The following is an 11,529-nucleotide window of genomic DNA, read 5'->3' on the forward strand; positions in this document are numbered from 1 at the left end:
CATGAGATCAAGCCCTGTGTTGGGCTCCATGCCTATCAGGGAGTCTGCTTGTAATTCTCTCTCTCCCTCTCCCTTTGCTCCTACCATCCCCACCATGCGTGCATGATCTTTGTCACTCAAATAAATAAATAAATACATAAAGAAAGAGAAAGAGAGAGTGGGTATTCTAGACCAGTGGTGTGCAAGAGAAATTTCTGCAATGATAGGAGAGTTCTATAGTGTACCATCCAATGTGGTAGCCATTAGCCACACTTGAAATATGACTAGTTCCACTGAATAACAAAATTTTTAATTTTGTTGAATTTTAATTAATATAAATGTAAACATAAACAGCTACATGTGGCTTGGCTTCTGTACTCGACGGGGTAGCCTACTCAGGATCACAATACTAGTTAATGGCAGAGATGAAACTGGAACCTCAGGAGTCTAGCATTAGAGTTAACATTGACAATTACTACCTCATACCGCCCTTACAGGGATATTAATTGAAAGAAGAGATCCTAAGAGATCTTGCTTATTTATTAGTTTGATGATAGAGCTTTTTGTGCCAATGGAAATTCATCAGTGGAAAGTGAAAAATTGATGATGTAGAAGAGAGAGAATGCAAAGGAAGACATCTTGAAAAGATGAGAGGGGATGAGATCCAGAACACAAGTTAAGGAATTGACCGTGGGTGGGAACAGTGAGCCTCATTCTTAGTAACAACAGAGATAGCAGACACTGGGACTGACGTGTAGGTAGATTTGGAGACAAGGTAACAAGGGAGTCTTTGCTCATTGCTCTGTCTCAATGAAGTGTGAGGTAAGATTTCAGTCAAGAGTGGAAAAAGGAGGGAAAAGAATAAGAAGTTTGAGAAGAGAGGGAAAGTCTTGCAGAATGCTGAAGTGTAGTAGAATGTGAGATAGTGTTGAGTGCCTATTTGAGGTTCACGGTCATAAATTTTAAATGAAACCACTCAGTATAGTTATTTGTTTTTCTCCAGCAATTTTAGCTGATTGGGTACAGGCACAGAGTAAACAATTATGTGGTAGAAGTATTGAGATGGGGGACAGGGGCAAGGGCGTTAAGGGGATTTTTAAGGAAGGCATTACACATGGAATCCAAGTTGGGTGAGGAAGGAAATAAAAACATGAGAGTGACAGCAAAAATGTAGTAAAGTCTGTCATTCCAATCAAAGTATGAATGAAGAATTGTTTGTATTGCTTTGTTTCATTTTTATGGAACCTGACAGACTGATTCTAAAATTTGTGTGAAAGCACAAAGGTTTAGGGCATCTGGCTTGCTCAGTCAGTAGAGCATCCGACTCTTAATCTCAAGATTGTGAGTTCAAGCCCCATGTCTGTTATAGAAACTATCAAAAAAAAAAAAAAAAAAAAGCACAAAGGGTCAAGAAGATCCAGGACAGTCCTGAATAACCAGGCTGGGGAACTCGCCATAGCAGGTATCAGGATTTATTTTAAAGATACAGTATTTAAAATGATAAAACATTGATCTCAGAGGCCAATGTAGTATTAGTCACAGACAGTGAACAGAATAAAGAGCACAGAAAGAGACTTGAATACATAGAAATCTGATTTAGGGCAAAGCTGACATTGCACATAGTGTTGAAAGCATATACAATAAATGAAGTTAGTAAAATAGGTTTTCCATATTAAATAAATGAAAACTAATCCTTAACTCACATCCTACTTATGGGTTAATGGCTTCAATACAAAAGTCAAAACTAGGGCGCCTGGGTGGCTCAGTGGATTAAGCATCTGCCTTTAGCTCAGGTTGTAATCTCAGGGTCCTGGGATCAAGCTCCACATTGGGCTCTCTGCTCAGCAGGGAGCCTGCTTTCTCCTCTCTCTCTCTGCCTCTCTGCCTACTTCGGATCTCTCTCTGTCAAATAAATAAACAAAATCTTTAAAAAAAAAAAAGCCAAAACTATGAAGCTTTTGAGAAAATAAAGAATATATTTATGATCTCAAGGTAAAGAAGTCCTTTAAAAAGAAACAAAAAGCAAAACCATAAAAGAAGGACCGGACAATTTTGAATACTTTGAAATTAGTAACTTCTGTCGAAACAACATAATAAAGAAAGTGAAAAGATAAGCCACAAACTTGAAAAAGGTCTTTCCAACACTTATCACCAAAAAAGGATTAAAATTCAGAATATATACGGGTGCCTGGGTGGCTCAGTGGGTTAAGCCTCTGCCTTTGGCTCAGGTCGTGATCTCAGGATCCTGGGATAGAGCCCCGCATTTGGCTCTCTGCTCAGCGGGGAGCCCCCTTCCCTCTGCCTGTCTCTCCGCCTACTTGTGATCGCTCTCTCTCTGTGAAATAAATAAATAAATAATCTTTTTTAAAAAAATCCAGAATATATAAACAGCCCTTACAGTTCTTTTGGAAGTAATCTGGTAAAGGAAAGTAAGCAAAAGACATAAATAGGCATGTCACATAACAAGAAATATGAATGACCCAGAAACATAAGAAACATACTCAAATTCACTACTATTTATGAATCAGAAAAATGCAAATTAAAACCACAATGAAATGTCCTTTTGTACCCTTAGATTAGCAACATCTTAATTTTTTTCATTTATTAAAGATTTACCTGTTTATTTATTTATTTGAGGGAGAGAGAGAGAAAATGGGGAGGGGAGGGAGGGAGAGAATCTCAAACAGACTCTCCATCCACTGAGCGCAGAGCCCAATGTGGGGTTCAATCCCACAACCCATCAGATCATGACCTGAGCCGAAACCAAGAGTATGAGGCTTAAATGACTGAGCACCCAGCCACCCCAGATTAGCAACATTTTAAAAGTTTAACCCTATAAAGGACAGATGAGGATATGGGGCATAAGAGAACTTTCATACACTGGTGGTATAATAGTAAAAGAAAGAAGTCACAGAAGATTTCATGCTATATAATTCCATTTATATCACATATAAATGCAAAAAAGGGGCTTTGGACCCCCAAATTTCTATGAGGATCAGACTAGGGAAACTACTCAGCTGCAAACATGAGCCATTTCTTGTATAAAAGGAAGGATGACTTAATTCAGAGCCAAGAACCATGGTGGATCATTCCAGGAAGCAGGATTGGGCTATTTAAAGGAACAAACAGGTGATAGGTGCTTTACCTGGATTTCAGAATTAGACCAGTGACTACTACATGTCAGCCCATCCCTTTTTGTACAGGAATGTCAACTGCTGGCACCCTATTCCTGTATCACCAGGTACACTTGTTTCTTTAGCTCAAGGTCTTCACTGTACCAGAAATCATACTCAAGATGTGGTACCCAAAGAATTGTACCTGTATCTGATTAGAAGAAAAGATCCTGGAATGTGACCCGCTGCTGAAATAAAAGGAGGTTTTGGGGACTTGGGAGAGAATGAATATAATTTTGCACATTAGGAAAGGTATGAATTGTGGCAAGAGGGTGGGCAGTGGAAGAAAGTCAAAGGTGCCACTATCAGTCCCTTCCACACTTACACAAGTATGTTGCTCCTCAAATCAAAACTGCAGGCTAATTCCCCTACCTCTGAATCTGGGCTCACTTTAATGACTTGCCTTGACCAACAGAATACAGTGCAAATGAAGTTCTAGGACATCATCCATCAGCTATGAAAAGTCTTGCATCCTCCGCCTAAGAATATGTGTTCTCAGCACACTCCTTCTAGAACCCTGAGCCACCATGTAGAAAGTCCAGACTACTCTTCTGAAAAAGAGGTGTGTGGAGGAGCCCTGAGTATCTGACACTGAGTGAATATCCAGCCCAATGAAGCCATCAGGTGACTCCAGTCCCAGCCACTCTTGTCCCTGCATGAGAGAAACCCTAGAGAGACCAGCTCAGCTGCATACAAACAACTCTTAGAACCATGGAAAAAATAATGCATTGTTGTTTTGAGCCATTACATTTTAGAATGTTTATTATACTGCAGTAGATAACCAGGCAACATGGTTTTGAGCCCTCTTACCATTCTCTTCACTTCACTCTGTTTGAGTTCTATTTTTTTTTCATCTAAGTTAATGCTGTTACTGAATTTTTTTTTTTTTTTTTTTTTTTTTAGAGAGAGAGAGAAAGAGAGAACATTCACAAATGAACGAATGAGTTGGGGGGAGGGACTGAGGGAGAAAGCGAATCTTAAGCAGGTTCTATGCCCAGTGTGGAGCCCAACTCAAGGCTCAATCTCACAACCCAGAGATCATAAACTTAGTCAAAATCAACAGTCAGAGGCTTAACCAACTGAGCCACCCAGGCGCCCTGAATAACTCTTTATAATCCTATTTCTTGCCAAAGAGGCTATATTCTGTTACTCTGGAGAGCTCCTTATTTTGACGAATGCCTTGATGCCTTTCAGTATATAAACGCATAGGTGAGACCTGGAAGTAGAAAGTAATCTAAAGGTGAATTGCTTTGCTTTATAAAGGAACTCTAAACGCTTGGGGAATTATGTTCAGAGAAGAAATAAGAACCAGGAACACAAAGTATCAGAAAAAGGAAGAGAAAGAACTCAGTGGTACCAAAAACTTCGGTAAAGTCTACATTGCTCAGTCTCTGATGTGAGTGGATTTTTCATGGAATTTTCGAGAGGTAGTAGTCATTATGCAAGCAAAACAGAATGGGAGAATGATGGGCAGCCAAGATCTGGGTTACATTTTAGAAAAATGTTGACTAGAACAGGTTTTCAATCCTTTCATCTGGCATTAAAGAACTTTCCTGAAACAAAACTGGCACATTAGTAAGCATTTTGGAATAAAGCTGTTCAGTAATTTTGAGCCATTAAACTTACTCTTATCCAGTCTATTTCTTCCCATGTTACTTCAGAAAATATGACAGGAAATAAACATCTTGATGAAATCCGAATGTTATATAAATAAACGCCACTCCTCTTAAATGCCAATTTAGCAACCCTGACCCACCCCCCAAAATAATTTGACTCATCTGACATCATATGCCCTTAGGATCATCCAGCTTACTATGTGCTCAAAAAAATCCACCCTTTTAATTAATCACTTTATAATCTTGACAATTAAGATTAAGCCCACCAGGAGTTGCCTTTTGGAAAGTGTTCATTGCTGCCTGAAACCTGAAGTGCTTATCATCCAGCCATGTTTGAAGAGAATTAATGTAGCACTGGATTTTCTCTGATGACTGTTGTATCATGTACTGTTCCATTGGAAACATGTATGGGGGCATCTGCGTGGCTCACTTAAGTGTCTGACTCTTGATTTCAGCTCTGTTCATGATCTCAGGGTCGTGAGCTCGAGCCTTGCTTCAGGCTCTGCACTGGGCATGGAGCCTGCTTAAGATTCTCTCTCTCTCTCTTTCCCTCTATCCTCTCTGGCTCATACACACACACACACACACTCTTTCTCTCTCTCTCAAAAAAAAAAAAAATAAAAAGATAACATATACAGATATGTGGCTTGAATTTGTACTTTAGAGTTGTTGCTTCCCTCTAATTTACTGGCTACTTCTAAGGATCCCAAATCTTGGTTCTATGTGAATAGGCAGCAGCCTAAGAAGAGACTGGAAACATTTAATGCAGAAGTCTCTGGAAGTTTAGACACTTCCAGTGTCAAAGCCTAGCTTCCTGCCAGTAACTCAGCCTTGCAAGGTTTGACGAAAATCATTACGGTCAAACAGCAATTTGTGTTGAAGAGCAGAGAAGTGACAAGCTAAAGTGACGAGGAATGGAGCGCAAATTCAAACGTGCACTTGAAGAAGGGATGCGGACTACAGCTGCAACCTAAAAAAAGGGAATTCAACTCTGAAACAAAGCTGGAAAGGCAGTATGGGGCAGGCATATTTGTCAGATTAGAACAGATGTCTGGACATGATGGGAGACTTAGAAATTCAAATGAAAAGTGAATAAAGAAGGAAAAAAAAGCTGGCATTAAGGCTAGAAGTTTCTAGCCTGCATGTCTGGAACTTCCTTCCTGTTAATATACAGACCCTGTGATCCTTTTCCTTACATCTCTGATTACTTTCTGAAGAAAAACTATTTCAAACAGTTTGGCTCTGTGAGTGGTAAGATGAATAAACGTGCTTTTCAGCTTTAACAAAAGTATAGAGACTGTGGGAAATGAAACACCAACTTAAGAAATGAAGATAAGCCTACATGTATATGCATTCTAGAAGAGGCAGTCTGTAACCCTTGAATGACCACGTTTGTTGGAGGTGTTAGTGGGACTTATGAAAGAAGGTACGTCAGACCGTAGGATGGCTCAACTTTGTCCTTTCCCAGCTCCCCCACTTTCTGTCTACCTTTTTATAAATGATGGTGTAGGTCTGATCATCCCTTTCCAACTCTCCCACGCAGTAAGTGTGTGTGTGTGTGTGTGTGTGTGTGTGTGTGTGTATGCTCACACATGCCCCTGTGTGCTGTAGACTAAGAGCTGGAACACTCCTCGGCATTTCAGTTGTTGGACAGAGTACAGTAGAGGTAATAGATTCCTATTGTTCACTCTGTAACACAGTCAACAAGCAATCATTAAACTCTTTGTAAATCAATGCTACATGAGAGACACTATGTTAGATAACGGGGCTAGAAGACTGAGCAAGACAAAGTCAGAGCCCCCAAAAAGCTCATAGTTTGTTCTGAAAACTGGAGTTGGGAATGTCAGGGTAAAAGCAGTAAAAGGGGTGAATTACAGAGTTCTGTGCTTGGAAGGAAGAAGGAAAGCTTCCCAAGGATGGTGACAGCTAAGCTGCCATTAAGAAAGGAATTAAAGCTCACCAGGTGGATGTTGAGAGGGTATGGCTTTTGGAAACACCACTGTCAAGGTGAATTTGCTCAAGGACTGAAATAATTTTCAGTTCTTGCTACTTACTGATTTTTCATAAACCAGACTAACATATCCCAGAGATGAGATATATCTCATCACCATAGCATTCAGTTTCCGCATTACTGTTGCAGTTACTGTAATCAAAAGAAACCTGTATTTGTCTGTCTCACTGAAGACAATTGCTGTGGTTTGGTTTTCATATATACCAGACTTTGGGATGGCTGTCAGTGACCTCAGGTTCCTTTGCTTAGGCATGGAGTAAGTCACTGACAGAAAAAACATTGGCTAATGAAAAAACAGAAATGTTCTATGGTTGTTTTTTTTATTGCTTTGGCTCTGAAAATTCTATAACCAGCTGGAGCTATGTTTAGACAATCATAATACATCCTACACAGAAGAGTTAGAATTGCAATTGATCAAAAGACATTTTCCTATAGTAGAAATAAAACACAAAAACGTTAAGTACCCAACAATTTGGTTTGGTAAATTATGGTGCATCAACATGACAGAAAATTATTCAGCCTCTAAGAATGATAATTAATCTTTAATGATAATCTTTAATGATATCTTTACATGATAATTACGATTATGTATGGTATATGGGAACAAAAATGCAAAATATTTTATATACATGGATTGCGGTAAAATGCATCTACTATAAAATACTACTTGGAAATAATATGGAAAGAAACTTAAATCAGTAGTTGTAGTAGGGAAATTTGTAGCAAATTTTCTTTTCAAAATTTTCTTTAATGCTATGTTGAGTCATCTTTTAATTTTTAAAAGTTTGATTTTTTTAATTTAAAGATTGTATTTATTTATTTGAGAGAGAGAGAGAGAGAGAAAGTGGAAGGAGGAGGGTCAGAGAGAGAAGCAAACTCCCCACTGAGCACAGAGTTCAATGCAGGACTCCATCCCAAGACTCCGGGATCGTGACCTGAGCCAAAAACAGATGCTTAACCAAGCACCCAAAAGTTTAATGTTTTTATTTTTTAAAAAAGACTTTATTTATTTGAGAGAGATAGTGAAAAGAGATTGAGAGAACAAGTTGGGGAGGGGCAGAGGGAGAAGAAAACTCCCTGCAGAGCAGGGAGCCCAACACAGGACTCAATCTCAGGACCCTGGGTTCATGACCTGAGCCGAAGGCAGACGCTTAACCAACTGAGCCACCCAGGCGCCCAAGTTTGATGTTTTTAAAGAGGACTAGTTGCCGAATTCTGTAAGTCCACCATCTTCATCATACTTCAGACGCTATCACAACTAACACAGCCCAAGACCACAAGACCTGCTTGCATGTTACTCTCATTGAGTTCAGTGACAACAAAAATACCTTTTACTTTGTGATCTAAGAAAATTGTAGAACCTTTCCTTTAACTCCATTGCATTTTTCTTTGCTGGAATAAGGCCATTGCTTCTATCTGTTGGCATATTTTTGGCTACCAAAGGACGAATAACAGAATAATTAAGAGCAAGACCAGTCTTTCCTTTCTGGTTGCATTATCTTGGGCAAGTTATTAGCCTCTCTGTACTGTACTTTCTTGTCAGTAAAATGAGATGATTAACAATTATGATAGTTTTCACAATTAAGGATCAAATTATAATTGTGGTAACAATTCATGGGGCTGTCATAAAGGTCCAATGCTGTTTGTCGTCTGCTGACTCAGAGTAGGTGCAACTCTTCTGACACCATTTATGTAGTTCTGTGCCTCTCCTTAACCATTCCTGTTGGCATTTGCCCTTCTTTTCATCTTTTATTCATATCCCTTTAAAATATGAGTTTGGGATGCCTGGGTGGCTCAGTGGGTTAAAACATCTGCCTTCGGCTAGGTCATGATCTCAGCGTCCTGGGATGGGGTACCGCATCGGGCTCTCTGCTCAGCGGGGAGCCTGCTTCCTGCCCCCCCCCCCGCCCCTGCCTGCCTCTCTGCCTACTTGTGATCTCCGTGTCAAATAAATAAATAAAAATCTTTTAAAATATATATATGAGTTTAAGTGTGCCTGGGTGGCTCAGTCAGTTAAGCACCTGATTCAGCTCAAGTCATGATCCCAGGGTCCCTGGGATCAAGCCCCTGGGAGCCTGCTTCTCCCTCTCCCTCTGCCACCTCCCCCTGCCTATAGTCCCCCTCTCTCTCTCTGTCAAATAAATAAATAAAATCTTGAAAAAAAATCTGAGGGGCACCTGGGTGGCTCAGTGGGTTAAAGTCTCTGCCTTCAGCTCAAGTCATGATCCCAGGGTCCTGGGATCGAGTCCTGCATCGGGCTCTCTGCTTGGCAGGGAACCTGCTTCCCCCCACTCTCTGCCTGCCTCTCTGCCTATCTCTGTCTGTCAAATAAATAAATAAAATATTTAAAAAAGATCTGAGTCTCTCAGAGAACTTTCTAGAAACACTACCTTCCTCTTTCCCTCCTCTTCTAAAATGGATTATTTGTGACTAGAAAGTCAGAATTATGTTGTGGAAAGAGGTCCATCCTGCTTGAACCACATTTTCTCTAAAGAGACTCATGTCAACAGAGTCATGCACATATTTTTTATGAACTTTTCCAAATACAAATCTGTATTCCTACATGCTGAGGTTCATATGAAATGATTCCAACCTTCTTCCTCTCTGGCTCTCCTTAGCTGAAATGAAACTGTATCTTTTTTTTTTCCTTCTCAACAAGAAGAAAAAGACACACATTATATACTAAAGAGTATAAAAATAAAAAGTAAGTCACCCCTTCTTCTAAAAGTAAACATTATTGTGTGTTTTGTGTATCCTTTGGAAATACTCTATGAATTTTCAAGCACATTTATATTTGCTTACACAGTTTTGTATCACATTTTTAACCCAAATTGGATCAGAGCATACACGCTGTCTTACAAGTGGCTTTTTACCTAGCAATATGCCTTGGAAATTGTTCCATATCAGCACAAATAACATCTCATTTTTATGTTCAATCTACATCATTTGTATAATTTTCCATTATATGGATGAGCCCTAGTTTTTTTTACCCCCATATCAATGTTCATACAAATGTGCTGTGATAAATATCCTTAACATCATATATACATATTATACAGCATATAAATAACCATAGTGCATAAGTAATTATGCATATTCTCTTTTCCACATATACATTTTGAAAGTCTTAGGAAATTGTTTTCAGTTCTGCTATTATAGATAAATCAAACAAATATCATCCTTAATTCAAAATGTTGGGGCATCTGCATGGCTCATTCATTAACCAAGCGTCTGCCTTTGGCTCAGGTCATGATCCCAGGGTCCTAGGATCGAGCCCCTCATCAGGCTCCCTGCTGAGCGGGAAGCCTGCATCTCCTTCTCCCACTCCCTCTGCTTGTGTTCCCTCTCTCGCTGTCTCTCTCTCTCTGTCAAATCAATAAGTAAAAATCTTTAAGAAAAAACAATACAAATGTCATAGGAAAGTGTCATTTTGATTAATAATGATTCTAACCTTTTATAGGCATAGGATATATTAGAGTTTTCTAAACAAAGCTTCTGGCAGATTACAGAATTCTGCATAGCCAATGAAATGAGGGGGAAAATGATATAAACATTCCTTCTACTTAACAAAGTATTTCTGTCAGTGACAAATCAGTCCTAAATCTACAGTTATCAAGAAAGAAACTTAAGGGGCGCCTGGGTGGCTCAGTGGTTTAAGCCGCTGCCTTCGGCTCAGGTCATGATCTCAGGGTCCTGGGATCGAGTCCCGCGTCGGGCTCTCTGCTCGGCAGGGAGCCTGCTTCCCTCTCACTCTCTCTGCCTGCCTCTCTGCCTACTTGTGATCTCTCTCTGTCAAATAAATAAATAAAATCTTAAAAAAAAAAAAAAAGAAAGAAACTTAAGTTCAATGTCTCTGTTAATAGCAAATGTGCAAGTAATATCTGCTAAACTCCTAGAAATGTAAGAGCTGATTCAAAGAATACACATATTAATTGAAAAATACAAAGTATGCTCCAAAGAGATTGTATATGATACCTGTTTTCCTCAAGTTTCTCATAACTTGTCCCTTACCAACAAATTCTATCTTGTGGTCAAAATTTGATCTAGAGTATCTACTTTTCTAATCACATTCTTAACATTCTGAGAGGTAAGTCAAACATTGTTCTCTGCACTGTTTTAACCCAAACAGGTCTTTGGGGGAAAGGATGGTTTCGTCCGTATCCTTTTCACCAACCATCTGCGAATGGTTCCGGACAGCGGAAGACCTAAGAATTTAAAATAAGGGTAGCCCTGGCTGAGCAGTGTCATTAGTTCATTCTTCTAATGACAAATCAGTCTCACCCCTTGGATCTGATTTGTTTGGTATTTCTAGGCTATAGTGCTAGTTAATATAAAAATGAAATTCCGTACTTGTTACCAGCTTAGCCACCCTTAACAGCTTAAGATACAGAAAGGGACCTTCTAGGGCAGAAAAGCAAAGTCTTCTTCTTCGGCTCTTTCTGAACTAGAGACTTATATTCTGTAGCACTTCCAAGATGAAGTGCCATGAACCATCAGAACTTCTCTCACTTCTTCCGCTTTAAATGTGGTGTCACTGCAGCTATCAAAGACGGGCCCAGGGGTTGCTTCCTTGGATCCATCCCTTACACAGAGTCCAGTGTGAGAGACGATATACTATTCATTCACTAAACCAACAAGAATGTTTAAGTACCCAGAGAAAGATAAATATCATATGATTTCACTCGTATGTGGAACCTAAGAAACGAAACAGATGAACATAGGGGAAGGGAAGGAAAAAATAAAATAAGAT

The sequence above is a fragment of the Meles meles genome, chromosome 6 (assembly GCF_922984935.1).
Source record: "Meles meles chromosome 6, mMelMel3.1 paternal haplotype, whole genome shotgun sequence".
In the NCBI taxonomy this organism is placed as follows: Eukaryota; Metazoa; Chordata; class Mammalia; order Carnivora; family Mustelidae; genus Meles; species Meles meles.